Source organism: Eptesicus fuscus, chromosome 22 (genome assembly GCF_027574615.1).
Source record: "Eptesicus fuscus isolate TK198812 chromosome 22, DD_ASM_mEF_20220401, whole genome shotgun sequence".
Taxonomy (NCBI): Eukaryota; Metazoa; Chordata; class Mammalia; order Chiroptera; family Vespertilionidae; genus Eptesicus; species Eptesicus fuscus.
In genome coordinates this window covers 22,528,981-22,544,093 of record NC_072494.1, presented here as the reverse complement: position 1 = coordinate 22,544,093, position 15,113 = coordinate 22,528,981, and the positions used below count along the sequence as shown (strand labels likewise).

The window sequence follows — 15,113 nt, the reverse complement described above, 5'->3', positions numbered from 1 at the left end:
TTTTTCTGTTTTCTTCTAGAAATTTTAATTTTCACCTTCCATGTTATATCCATACTTCCCTGCAGGAGCATATAATTCCTGTGCTATCTAACTATTTCAGAAAACAGACAAAAAAAGGGGGGGAGGGGGGAGCTTCACAACTCATTTTATATAGCCAGCAGAATTCTGAAGCTACAATCCTATCTAATAAAAGAGTAATATGCAAATTGACCATACCTTTGCTACACCACAAGCCATGCCCACCAATCAGGAGAGAGTATGCAAATTAACCCAACCAAGATGGCTGCAGCTACGGAGAGAGCAGGAGGCTTGAGTTGCCCCCAGCGATGGAGGAAGCCAAGCTTTACGCACACCCTGGCCTGCCTTGGCCTCCGCTAAAGGCTACAAAGTTTCAATTATAGAAGATAAATAAATCCCAACAAAATGGCTGCAGCCATGGAGCAAGCAGGAGGCTTGGCTCCGCTCAAGGCTACAAAGTTTCATTATAGAAGATAAATCCCAGATACCAGGGCCTCCGCTTGGGTCGCCGGGGGCATGGCCGGCCTGCAAAACACCACAGGCCCCTCGCCCAGGCCGCCCCATGCCCCAAGGGAACCCCCACCCTGATCCAGGACACCCTTCAGGGCAAACCAGCCAGCCCCCACCTGTGCAGCAGGTCTCTATTCTATCTAATAAAAGAATAACATGCAAATTGACCGTCACTCCAACACACAAGATGGCTGCCCCCATGTGGTCAAAGATGACTGCCCCCATGTGGACACAAGATGGCCAGCAGCGGAGGGCAGATGGGAGGGACCAGGCCTGCCAGGGAGGGCAGTTGGGGGCGATCAGGCCAGCAGGGGAGGGCAGTTGGGAGGGACCAGGGCTGCAAGGGAGGGCAGTTGGGGGAGATCAAGCCTGCAGGGGACGGCAGTTAGGGGTGACCAGGCCTGCAGAGGAGGGAATTTGGAGGCAACCGGGCCTGCAGGGAAGGGCAGTTGGGGGGGACCAGGTCTGCAGGGCAGGGCAGTTAGGGGTGACCAGGCCTGCATGGCAGGGCAGTTAGGGGTGACCAGGGCTGCAGGGGAGGGCAGTTAGGGGCAAACAGGCTGGCAGGGGAGCAGTTAGGCATCAATCAGCTGGCAGGGGAGTGGTTAGGGGGTGATCAGGCTGGCAGGCAGAAGCGGTTAGGGGCAATCAGGAAGGCAGGCAGGCGAGCAGTTGGGAGCCAGTAGTCCTGGATTGTGAGAGGATGTCCGACTGCCCGTTTAGGCCCCGATCCCCATGGGATCGGGGCCTAAACGGGCAGTTGGACATCCCTCGAGGGGTCCCAGATTGGAGAGGGTGCAGGCTGGGCTGAGGGACACACCCTCCCCGTGCACGAATTTCATGCACCGGGCCTCTAGTACATACATATAAACCTTTGATAGATTTATCTACTGATAACTGTGGATTTTATAAAACTGTAAAACAATGGTAAACAAGTTCAGCAGTGTAGAAGGAAAAAACAAATGCAACACAGCTAAGTAGGACCCAATAATACAAACAGGAGATACTCTAAGAACGTAATACATCTTATTAACAGATTAATGGAGGGAATACCTATGATCAACTCTGCCAATACAGAAAAAGCACTTAATAAAATTCGATACTTATTCATGATATTTTTTAAAAATCTAAGACTAAGACTAGAAAGTATTTCTTAATCTTTTAGTTATCTATCAAAACTATATAGTAAATTGAGGAAAATGGGGAGAGATTTGTAAAAAGGTACACATTTTCAATTATGAGATGAGGATCTCATGTATAACATAGTAATTACCATGGATAACACATTATTATATAACTGAAATTTGCTAAGAAAGTAGAACTTAAATGTTATCTCATACACACAAAGGGTAAATATGTGTACACATATCTCAAATAACCTCACTGTACACTTCACATATCTTACACATTTTTTAAATTAATGTAAAGCTGAAAAAAATAAATGTAATAACATTATGTTCCCCCTTTTCTCCGCAATGTTCCTTTCTTACTAATGTATATGTGTGTATATAATTTACTATGTTAAAATGTAAATGTACATAAAGGCAAGTATTTTTGTCTTTTTGTTTATTGCTATATTCCCAGCACCAAAAACTATTCCTAGCACATAGAAAGTGCTGTATGATGTGGTGTGTGTGTGTGTGTGTGTGTTTTTTTAATGAATAAATAAATGATTTTCAAATCAAAATTTACATTTGAGAAAAAATTATAGTACTTTCTTTTGACATTCCTGTATAAATAAGCAGTTAGAGACTAAATGTGTATACGTAAAAATACACATACATTTATGTATATTACTTATGAAAATATTTCTAAGATTAATAAAATAACCCTACCTAATTTAAATAAATAACCTATGGTGAGATATTCTTAATGATGAGATTTTAGCAGTATTCCTATTAAAGTAAGAAACATGAAATTTAAACCATCTATCTCAAGTGAGCCCTTAATGTTGCCTGGCAATCACACTATATTTCTCTATTTTATTCCCTTTTCCACTCTTGGATAGGTGATTATGTCATATATTTTTCCCTCTTCTCAAACCTCAAATACACACTCCCTTTATTTCCTACTCTCAGCTAATGACCTTGCTTCCCATTCACTAAGGTAAACAGAAAACCTCAGATGGGAACTTCCTCAAACCACTATCATCTGTGTCAACATATTTTGTCTTCTCTCCCTACCGCTATCCTCCACCTGTGCACAGATCAGGGCTCAGCAAACCACAGCCCACGCTGTCGAAGGCTGCTTTCATGCTACAAAAGCAAAGCTGAACTGTATGTAGTGTATTGCCCATAGAGCCTATATCCTACTATCTAGCCCTTTAAAGAAAAAATGTGCTGACCCCCACGCTAGATCATCTCTCCTCTCATCTATAATGGGCACTGCTCACTGAAAGGGCCCACTAAGTGCCATGCACAAGAAATGAGTACGATCCAGACAAGACATGTACAACTTCAGAGACGTATCAGATATACTGAAGACAAAGAAAAGATCTTAACAGGGCAGTGCGAAGATTGGGGGCATAAGACTTAAACAACCACCTGAAGCTAGGTAATTATAATGGGATCCCTTAAATTTTCAGGGAAAAATATTTCACCTTGGAATTCTATACCCAGACCAGCCAAATAATCAACCAAGTGTCATGATAGAAGATATTTTAAGCAATACAAACATTTCAAAAGTTTTACCTTCTCATACTTTCTTTCTTGAAAGTTACCGAGGGAGGCATTTCACCAAAACAAAAGTGTAAATTGAGAAAGAGGAAGGCAGGGGTCCAGAGACCACAGGCTCAACACAGGGAAAAGGCAGGGAGAATTGTCAGAATCTCAGTGAAGGACAATCACAAACTAATGTGTTGCAGGAATGAGCCACAGTGCAAATCTGAGCAGAAGGGTAAGAGCCCCTGGACTTTCCCAATTAAAAAAAAATTTTTTTTGAACAATCAATTACTTGATGTGTTTGAATATAATGGGGCAGTTTATAAAAAAAGTTAAAACAAACAAAATTAGTGGTTTTTGTAACCCATATACCTATTAATTCAGTCACTCCACACGTAATACCTGGGTACTGACTATGGTGCCAGGCACTTTTCTGGGTGCTAGGAATACAACAGTGAATACAACACAAGCCCTTGCCTTCTTGAAGCTTACATCCAGAGGAAAGCAGATAATAATATAAACAAATTAATGTATGCTATAATATCAGATAAATTAATGTTGTGAAGAAAAATAAAGGTAAGGGTAAAGTGTGATAGGCGTGTTATTTAGGTACGGTTTTCAGAAAAGGGCTCTCGAAGCCCTGGCCAGTGTCGCTCAGTTGATTGGGTGTTGTCTGTGCAGCAAAGGTTGCCGGTTTGATTCCTGGTCAGAGCACCCCAATTGCGGGCTCTCCCCGGTAGGAGGGTATATAGGAGACAGCCAATCAATGTTTCTCTCTCTCTCTCCCTTCTCCCTTCCTTTCTCTAAAAATCAATTAAAAATCTTGGGGGAAAAATACATAAAATGAATCAATGAATCAATGAATAGAAAAGGGCTCTCCAAGACACAGCCAAAAGGAAAAATCAACCTAAAAAGGAAAATCTGTTTTGAGAAAAGGTCATGTAAGTAAAATAACAGAAGTGTACGAATTAAGTTCAAGGTAGGATATTCGTTTTAAGCCTCTCATATTCCAAAGCAATGGCTCACTGAAGAGCCAGTACCGAAGGTTCTCCGTAGTGGAATATACAAATGGCCAGGCACCCTCAGCCTAAGCCATTACTTATTGATGTGACCGGATACATTTATACGCAAACTCGTTTCTTCCCGTAGATTAGGTGGATGTCACACATTTCAAATTCCAGTGTTTTATTCCTAAATTTTCCTAAATCAAAAGCTAAAGACATTGATCAAGAAAGATTCCAGAGTAATTTCAAGTTACCAAAATTTATCACATAAAATCTTCATTCTCTCACAAAAGAGGAACCCTAAACCAATGGAAATAACACACATTTAAAGAAACAATTTACGGGGTAATGCAATACATTCACTTTACTCTCCAAGGACCCTCACTCAGGCTGATGTAGAGTTTCAAGCTATTGGAATTATCTTTTCATTGAAAATTGAGTAACTTAAAAAATGTGTTCAGATTGAAGCAACAATTTTATTCCATATTTTCTTCCATTACACAAGAAAAACCACATATTCAAAAAACAGAATTGATTTTAACACAGCTTATTTTAAAAACACTTATATCATGAGAAATAAAATAATCTCTTTTATATAGCAAAATAAGCAATACTTTTAGATTTAAATAGGTTTGAAAGTTTAACTCACAAAAAGAAAAATTCAGTTAACTAAATTTCAGAAACGAGTTGAGTTTAAAGTTCAGAGGTTTCTGGACGAGCAGCCCAGGAGCTATACTCATGCTGAACTGTAGTAGCCAGAGATGTGGATGCTCTTTCCACAGCTCCCTCCACTCCAGGGTGGAGCATCCCATATAGCCACGGGGGTGGGATTCTCTGCTTTACCTGTATGCTTACCATCTCCAAACCCCTTTCCTCATCTAAAATGGAGATGATAATGCCTACATAGGGTCCTGTCAATGAGAAGTATCAAAGTATCAATTTACAGAAAAACTTTGTAATCTGTAAAGAATGACACCAATATTTGTCAGATTTTAATCAAAAAAGGAACCAATCACTTTCAAACTTTTCTGATTTCAGCTATTAATGGTTACAGATTCTATGGAAGAAAAGTAGGACATTGGTCCATTCACACACACACACAGCCAGGTGATGATTTTTTTTTAATTTAGACTTGAAAAAGAATTAGACTCTCCTATAAACAAGCACCAAGAGGGAATATTTTTAGCAAACATTTCATTTAAATAAGCCAAAAGAATGAAGCTGTTTAGCCACATGTAAACTCTATGTCATCTAATTTCAGGTAGGATGTTTATTTTTGGTATATAGTTGGGAACCAAACACCCAATGTATATAAACATTAGTATATTTTTAAAACAACTGTCTTACTGCTTTTGTCCACTCAGTATTAATTCCCACTATTCTTAGAAGGAAAAAACACAAATAATACCCTTAATTTAAAAAAAAAAAACTCATCAGAGTTCTTACTTCTTAAACTAACATGAAACACTGTTATTTGACAATGAAGTAGTAGACTATTTGCCCTCTTACCCTTTAAGCTCCATCAGGACACAGACCTGTCTTTTTCTATGTATCCCCAACATTTAGGTACCAAGCAGGTACTCAATAAATATGTGCGGAATGAATGAATGAATGAATGAATGAATGAACTAACGAACGAACTAATGAACAAACTGGGCCTCTGGACAAAAGCTTCAATGTTTGAAGTTGCAACAGAGCAATTTCACCTATATAGCCATCATTCACTACAAACAACTACTCTCTCAAGTATAAGACGACATGTACTAGATATTTATACACACACAAATACACTACTCACATGTGTAACAGAAGTACATGCAAGATTCACAAATCCAGTTTTTTAGTTGTATTTTCTCTCAAAAAATTTTGGTGTTCTTTCTGATATTAAAGTATGTTGCAATCCTGATAATGCAAGCACTATCTTTAAAGTTCTGTTGCCATATTAAATTATTTAGGCAAGGTGAACAGTATTTCCAGAGTCTCACCAATGTATTTTTATTAAAAGTCAAATTCCTAATTGAAAGAAAATTGGAATAAAATGGAAAAAAGGAAGATCTTGCCATTTCAAAATTATTATATTGAATTTTTAAAAAGAGAAAATAAACTGCTTAAGTTACAATGAAATTATTCAAAAAACCATTTACTGTCCTTATATTTTATAATAAACTTTATGCTTACAAAGAGTGAGTTAGAGGTTATTTTTATTAAAACAATAGTTTTGGATAAGTTCCTTCATAACTCTAAAGTCTACAGTAAAACAGTCAGCAATAACATTATAATAAACATTGTATGTATGATTCTACAGCACTTGTATAAGCATAATCATCTGGGTTGAACAGGCTTTTATGAACAGCAAGGTATGATCGGTGACTGCAATACTATGCGTGCACGGATCAAAAAGTTTCTCAAATTCTGAGGGTCATCTTCAAAAAGACTTGAACAAGAGTCAATCTGAGGGTGAACACAAAAGAACACCAAAGTCAACTCATCAACACTGGTAGGAAAACAAGGGCTCTCTATAGCAACTGCCGCGCTGCATTTTAAAAACCCAGGGCATATGAAAGATAAAGCTCAATTACCTGCTGGCTGGGTTTCCTACTTCAGGGTCTGAAACACTGGGTATTAGATATTTCTTTCTAGCGCTTTCTCAAACAGAAATTTAGTGTTTCCATTGCCCCTCCTCCACAGCGAACACCAGTGCCCTCTCTTCCTCCTCCCTCACCCCTCCCAGTTCAAACAAATTAACATTTGTACAAGGTGCCTCCTATCAGCTCGCAGCTTCTTCCCAAACACGCCCACGTACACTGAAACTCGCCTGCGTCTACACAACACACAGCTACAGGAAAAGAGTTGAGGGGGGCTGCTGGGGGGGGACAGTTCAGCCCCGCACAGGTTTACGGCTCTTTCCCAGAGAGGAGCTCCTCACTCGGGGCTCGGGTAGCTCCCAAGCCACCTCCCCAGCACGGTGTTTACGAGCGTTGCTAATCCGATACTGCAATGGAATTCCGGATATTTGCAGACAGATAGCCCGGCTTTGCAAGTGTTTGATCAGAGCGGTCCGGAGTCGCCTTTCAATCCGCCCGCTCCGAGCAGCGCAGCCACCCGACCGCTGGCAGCGCCCCCGGCCCCGCACCGCGCCGCGCGCCGGGCCAGAGGCCAGCGCAGCACCGGCCGCTCCGGGTCCGAGGCTGCCGGGCGACCGGGGCTGCGGCCCGCTCCGCAACAGGTCACCCTGACGGCCGGTGTGCGCTTCGCAGGCGGCCGGCTCGGCGGCCGGGCTTCGGGGGCACAGCGGCCGGGGCAGGGGAGGGGGTGTGGCTCGCTCGGCGGTCCCCGCGCCGCTCACCTGGAGGGAGGCTGCGGCGCCGCTGGGCAGCGCGGGCGGAGGCAGGGGCTTCAGCCACCCGGGGAGGGAAACCAGGCGAGACGGGCTCGGGGGGGTCGACTCGCCCCCGGCTCCGAGACTGAGACCGGGCGGGGGGACCCCAAGGCCGCCTCCTGACTCCGAGAGCGAGCCGCCGAGGGAGGTGCGCCCCGGGCCCCCGGCGCCGTCCTCCCTCAGCCCCAGCTCCGCCGCCCCTTCCCCGCGCCGAGGCCGAGCAGCCCGGGCCGGCGGCCGGGAGCTCACGCCGCAGCCGCCGCCATTCCCCGCGCCGCCGCCGCCGCGGCTCCGCTCCGCCCGGGGGGCACCGCGCACCCACTTTCCCTCCCCCGCACCGCCTGCCGGGGCTCCGCAACCGGCCCGCGGCCAGAGCACCGACCTGTGCAGCCGTGGCCGTCACCTCGGAGGATGGAAAGACCCGCTGGCCTCGCGCTCCGCCGCCACCGCCGCCTAGGCTAGCGCTCGGCGACCCGACCGCTCGGCGTCTCTCATTTAGCGCCCGCCGCCACCGCCGCCGCGGCACTCGGGGGAGGGGAGTGAGCTGGATCCACCCCGTCCGCCCGGGGCTGGGGGAGGAGAGCCGACCTGGCGGGGACGCGCGCCGAGCGGGCGGGGCGGAGTCGCGCTCGCACACCAACCGAGCGCGCTCGCGCTGGCCCCGTGCGCCGCGGCCGGTGGGGTCTCCCCGCGCGCGCCCCCGCCGGCCGCTCTTCGGCCCGCCGAGCCCAACTGCCGCCCGGCGCCGGTGGCCTCGGCGCGCTCGCGGGAGGGAGGGGCCGCTACCCGCCACACTTGGGGGCGCGGAGGGCTGGCAGGTGGGGCACCCCTCCCCGCACCGGCCCTCCGCGGAGAAATCCACTGCGCTGTCTGTCGGCTTCAGCGCCGGCACCTCACCTTTAAGGCCAGAGAACAAAGTCTGGAAACCCTGGGCCCCCAGATCAAACATCCTGCCCGCGCCGGCAGTGTTTTTAGAATTCGCTGCGGACCGGTGAGGGGGGCTCCGAAAGCGAAGAGCCACCCCACTGCCTTAGGGTCCTCAATTATGGTGGTCAGTACGCTCACATTAAGATTCGGAAAGTGTTAGAAGCAGCCTTTGTAAGTGTTGTGCAGGCTACTGCCCTTGGCTTAATGAGCACGTGACAGAAATGTGGCATCCCCTGGGTCTCAGATTGATGAGTTGCAGGTGAACAGCATTTTCACGTCAATGCACGGAGATTCTGAAATAGTAAATACTTCAGTGAATGAAAAAGGAATGGATTTGGTATAAGTGGTGGAAAGGTGTGGTTTCGGCGGGTGCAGTAAGTACATGGGGTGGCCTACTTAAAATTAGCACCACTTGATGCCTTGTGACTATAAATGGATGGTTTTAAGTGAGCCACCTTTGTATATGTAGCCATTAGCCCATTTGCAAATGGATGATTATTCTCTAGGCAACGAGCAGCAGCCTGGGGGAGGAATACTGTGTAGTAGCATTGGGTAGAACACATGAACGGACCAAAATTGTCCCCACTTGGTTTCTTTCCTCTCTTTAATAACCACTAAAGAGAACTGATTAATCCCGTATATTGAAGACCACTAATTATTTCTTCTTTTGACAGCCTTGTGTCATAGCCCTCTACTCTAGTTAGGGGAACTGGAAAGTCTTTCAACCCCCTTCTCTTAAATAGGGACTCACCCACCCAAAGGTAAGTTTAAAAACAAAAAGGAAAAAACAAGGATAGGCAAAGTTCTTGGTTTTCCATTGTTATTCCATTTTACTTTTAAAGAAGGTCTTTAAGGGAATCATGATGAAATCACTGGGAGACGTAAAGGAACCAAAAGAAGAAAAACAAAACAAAAACAAACAGCTTTCAAATGAGAATAGACTGAAAAAACAAAAAAAGGAAAACAGACCATTGATAGAACGTGGGGGAAAATGGATTATGTATACATCAGTTTTCCCATAGATGTTAACTGCTTCAAGTCCCAAAGAAACAAAAGGAAAACAGGATTAGCACTTAGAGGAAAAACCCTTCTAGTTATCAAGTTGGATAAATGTTTAGGCTTTTTTTTAAGTGTTAGTAAAAGATTAAGAAAAAGGGAGTTGGCTGTGTGCCAACAATAATACTTACAACAATTATACATATATATTTATAAATAATTATAATGGGCTATTTCTTGAGTATATCCCATTATCGCTGTTGTTGAAATAGGAAAACTGAGTAACAACAGGGGGTCCTATTTTGTATAAATGTCTTAACAATTACTTTAAACTTGAACTGAGGTTTCATAAAAGTAAATAAGCCTGTGTTCCTACATCTGCCAATAATTTTCACAGTTTACTGTGAGAGCAGTGAAATCTCATTTGGTCTTTGAAGAGAAAAAGTCATGTGACTCATGAAGATAGGCCATGGATACACAAATTCTTATACAGACTGAATTTCTGAGTTTGGAATAATTTACTCAAAATCTGTTTCTCATGTTGATAACTTGTGAAATACTTTTATTAGCCTTTAGCATTCTGTTAGGTTCAGAATTCTGTTAGCATTCTGAACTTGATAAAATTAAGAGTTTTGTGTTAAAAATACAGGAAAAAAAGCTCTCTCTTTTTTGGTCATAGCTTGATAATTATTTGAGAAAGTAAATTTCCCTTTACATTCATTGATATGCAAATAAAACAACAGCTTTTTATAATTAGAGGACAAGCAGCAATTTTTCCTTATCCCGGCATCTTTTATTACAGGTACATTCTGTAAGTTGCTTTTTGTATTGCATTTGCTTTTGCCAAAAGACAAAATATATGTAATGTGTTAGTATAACAAAAAGTACTAATGTATAAAATAGAAATGCCATTATGTAAAATAGAATCAATAAGAATTCAATATGCTTAAAATCACTTTAGAGGAATCACCATTATGTAGCAGTTTTATTACTATCCATCAAAATTATTTCCAAGGGGTAAGCCAAGAACTGATTTAGATAGAGAACAAGCAATTTCAAAATCAAGAGACCACCACAGCAAAGAACAACTAATCTCATTATAGCTGCCAAGATAAAGTCAACCTGGTATGGTAAGAAAGCGCATTATTTCAGTAACACCTAATTAGTTCTATTACAGCCAACAAAATTTCAATAATAACATGTACCTCTATTATTTCTCTAACCTTGAATCTAGGCATTTTGAGAACATTTTTCAGTTATGTGCTGATTTAAGATATAGGCAAAGTAGCATAACCCAAACCCACTTTTAGGGGAAGGATGCACAGGGACATTGAAGAGATAGAGAATGTGTGACCCTTAGGTACAAAGTGAGCCTGCCATGATTCCCAGTCAAGGGAGACATGTCAGAGATATTAAGGTACTGAGAACAACGATAATCACCAGTCCATTCAAATATGAGCATCAACTTTCAGAAAGCACCAGACCTTATTTTACAACTGAGCTATTTCACAAGGGCGACTCTATAGGGCAGGGATCAGCAAAGATGTATTTACTTAGTGACAGAATAGCTCTCGGAGAGACCAGCTAGTGTACAAATAAATGTTTGCATGAACTAATAACTTTCAATATTAACTTTCAAGACAATTTCAATAATGCCTCATAAGGAAAGGAAGCAGTGAGGGATTGAACATAGATATCCTAGATAACTGAGGTTTTCATCTTAAACACGAGAAACAGCTTATATCACTTGTATTGATTTTATTTTCTGAAATATCACCAGTTTCTCTGCCTTCGACTAACAAAACACAGTAAAGCTGAACTTATTCCTAAGGACTTTACAACGAAAGCTATAATACCAAGATGTCCCCAGGAGCTTGGAAGTACTCAGTACCCTTCACCCTATAATAAACTAGTAGCCCAGTGCATGGATTCGTGCACATTGAAAGGGAAATAATTAGAAGAAATATTTTAATATTGCTATTTGCCCTTTCTCCCTCAGTGCTTGGGAGCCTGGCGGTGGCCCTGCCCCCCCCCCTCCCCTCCCACTGCTGGTCACCATCTGCGGGGCCATTGGCGGGGTGATCGGCCCCTCCCCTCGGAGCCCTTTCCTCCCCTCCCCCCACCTGCTCGCACCTGCCTTGGCCTGGTACCGCCCGCTCACCTGCTCCACCATCCAACCGTGGTCCTGCTCTCATCAGAGTCCAGTGAGTGGTCGAACTCCCGGTTGAACCACCGCCCGAGGGGACAATTTGCATATTAGGCTTTTATTATATAGGATAATCGTGGCCGACTATGTTTCTGCATTCCTTGGAGTCTGATTGATCTGAATGGCACCCGGCACTGACCTTCAGGCCTTCCCTTCTCATCACTGCACCTCTGTCACAGCACTGCCATGTGTGCACACACACACCTCCCTTAGCATGTTAGCCTGGGAAACCAAGTAACTAATATTTTAAAATATATGCATATATGTATAAAATAAGAGTAAAGAATCTCAGAAAAAAATGCTAAAACAACTCTGATAATGGTGGCATTTACTTCGTATAAAGGCCATTTTCCTATTTTCCTGTATATTTTGGATAATTGAGTTTATCAGGTAAGTGAATTCTTTTTACATCTTACTTTCCTTATAAAAATTTTAGGCATTGCTCTTCTTGCTTAATGGAAGGTCAGGTTCTTTTTCAATAATGATCATCAAAGTAGTTTCCTTATATAGCCTGCATTCAAAATAAGATTAGAATTTATAAAAACACACACAGGACTTCATAAATCCATTCCAGTAATAAATAGAATAGAGAAGAAGGAAATACTCTTGCTTATGGTAGCATGTTGAATGCCAACAGGTAAATATGGAGGTTGTGCTGGAGTTGGACAATCATCATTTTACAACCATTGTAGCAAAAATCGGATAAGACAAGAACCATCAATGGATGCTCAATGTAGGGAGAAGTTTTGATGAGGAACAAGATATTTGCACCATCTTAAACTTGTTCCCATAGACTTCTGAATGGTTGCAAGAAAGGAAAAACTGTATTTATAAACTGGAACAATTGGATAAAACCTTGACCAGGCAATCAAAATTAACATCATGAAGAAGGGATAGATGGACACTGTTTGCCTCAAGATGTGAGTCCCACTGGATACAACATCTAATGAGGAAGTGAGAAAACCTAAGGAGGAATCCTATATAATAAAAGCCTAATATGCAAATTGACCGAACAGCGGAACGAACAGTCGGCAGGGGGCGGGGCTGGGAAGCGGGCAGCGCCAGGCCAGCAAAGGTGCGTGCCAGTGAGAAGAAGGAGTGGACGGCGATCAGGGGGCAATGGTGACTGGTGGCAGCGGGGTAATGGGGGGGGGCCGGCCACTCGCTGGCCTGCACCCTCTGGTCACCACCTGCAGAGGGAGGCCACCAGCAGCGGTGGCAATTGGCCCTCCAGTTGCCTCCCGCAGAGGGAGGCCACCGGTGGTAGTGGCGGGGCAATGGGAGGCGGGGTTGGCCCCTCGCCAGCCGACGCCACCCCCTGATTGGCCAGCTGGTCACCTCCTGCAGAGGGAGGCCAGGCTGTGGCTTAGCCATCAGTTGGACATCCCCCAAGGGCTCCCGGATTGCAAGAGGGCACAGGCCTGGCTGAGGGACCCTCTGAGTGCACGAATTTTTGTGCACCGGGCCTCTAGTCTAATGATGAAATATCAGATAAATCCCAAATTAGGAATGTTTTGCTGTTGCTTTTAATGGGGGACGGACTGTGTTCTTCAAAAACATCAGTGCTATAAAAGACAAAGGCTGTGAGAATATTCCAGCTAAAGAGCCATGACAACTAACGGTAATATGGGATACTAGACTGGATCCTTCGCTAGAGGGGAAAGAAGTCTATGGAACACATTATTGCATTAATTGGAAAACAGATGGTAGATTGATTAAAGTATCAATGCTAAAATTACTGATGGTAACTATACTGTGGTTATATCCCCAAATACTGCAGTATTTAGGAGCAAAGGACTAGGATGTATGAATGGTTGAGAGGGAAAAAAAATGTGTGTGTGTGTGTGTGTATACACAGAGAGTTGGGGGGGCTGGAGAGAAAAGAAAAGTAAGTAAAATGTTAACAATAGGGGATTCTGGATAAACGGTATTTGGTAATTTTTCTATACATTTGAAATTATTCCCCCAAAAGAGCTTTTAAAAAAATGTTAGAATTTCAAAACAGCAGCAGCAACAGTAAGCAATCCATAGACTATAGCATCATAATTATTTTAAATGACCACCCTACTGCCAAATTCCACATGCTTTCTAAATTGTATACTACTCTTGGGTTAAAAATAGAGAGGCAATGAATTTTATAGTTTAAGAGTCATCTTTTCCAACCTTTCATTTTATGACTGAGGAAACTGAGGCTCAGAGATTCACCCAAAAATCCCTTGACAAGTTAGCATGACAGAGCACAATCTTGATTCTACTTCTATCCCTGTAACTGCTGAGCTATCACTTTCCCTTTTCTCCTTCCTAACTGAATTTCCTAAGGACCTTCTAGTCTCTTCTTCTTATACGGGGAACTTACATGGCCTTATATTTTCAACTATCACTGCTCCACTGTAATTCTCACCTAGACTTCTGTACCACATGTCTCATTGCCTCTGTGACATCTATATGAGGACACTCCACTATCTGTTAAATCTTAATAAGTTCAAAATGGAAAAAAAAACACAGGAGAAAAAAATTAAAAGGGTGGAAAAAAGTAATAAAATATGTCCATCCTTACTGTTCACCAAAGAAAGACATACTAAAACAAGATATGTTTTGCCTAACAGATCGTCCAATTAATAAGATAATATTCAGGGTCAGCCAAGATGTGGGCAACAGACTCCACACTGATGGTGGGAGTATGCATGAGCATGTATCTTTGGTCAACAAATAGCTAAAAAGCAAGGAAAAATTTAAAGGTACACATCCTTTGAACCAGCAATTTCACACACACACACACACACACACACACACACACACACACGCGCGCGCGCGCGCAATTTGTCCTGCAAAAACACTGTGGCAACATTCAAAGAGCTATAGAAGACTATTCATTATGTAATGCTTGTAATAGCAAAAGTTAGAATATTTAATATCTATCAATGTGAGTGGGTAAATGCAATTATAGTATTTTCTTACAATGGAAAAGATTTGGCTCAGTGGATAGAGCATTGGCCTGTGGACTGAAGGGTCCTGAGTTTGATTTCGGTCAAGGGCACATGCCCAGGGTTGCGCGCTAGATCCCCAGTAGGGGGCATGCAGGAGGCAGCCAACCAATGATTCCCTCTCATCATTGATGTTTCTATCTCTCCCTCTTCCTTCCTCTCTGAAATCAATAAAAATATATTAGAAAAAAAAAAAGAAAAATAGCTCTATATGAACCAATATTGAAAAAAACAAGTTGCAGAGAAATACGTACACTAGTTTCCGTTTCCTTTCCTTTTAAGTTGGGATGCACATAGAAACCCGCCTGGAAAGCTGTGCCAATGTCACAATGGTTACCCCAAGAGAGTGGAATTGGGGGTGGAGAAGAGAACTTTCATTTTTCTACTTTGTATACTTCCATCATTTGCTGTTGCTGTTGTTATAGTTTT

The 15,113-nt window shown here is 43.2% G+C and overlaps 1 protein-coding gene across 4 annotated transcripts in view; it reads right to left on the bottom strand.

The window, feature by feature from the left end:
• The window catches only part of RALGPS2 (Ral GEF with PH domain and SH3 binding motif 2), a 122,991-nt gene extending 114,837 nt beyond the window's left edge, over positions 1-8,154 (bottom strand). For 2 of the 4 annotated variants that reach the window (XM_054712169.1, XM_054712172.1), the window contains exon 1: positions 7,954-8,154. The gene's annotated coding sequence lies outside the window, so the exon portion shown is untranslated. Of the gene's footprint in view, positions 1-7,538; positions 7,560-7,953 lie in introns of those variants that run through there. The other 2 variants (XM_054712170.1, XM_054712171.1) reach the window with 2 other exon arrangements.
• Between the last annotated feature and the right edge of the window lie 6,959 nt (positions 8,155-15,113).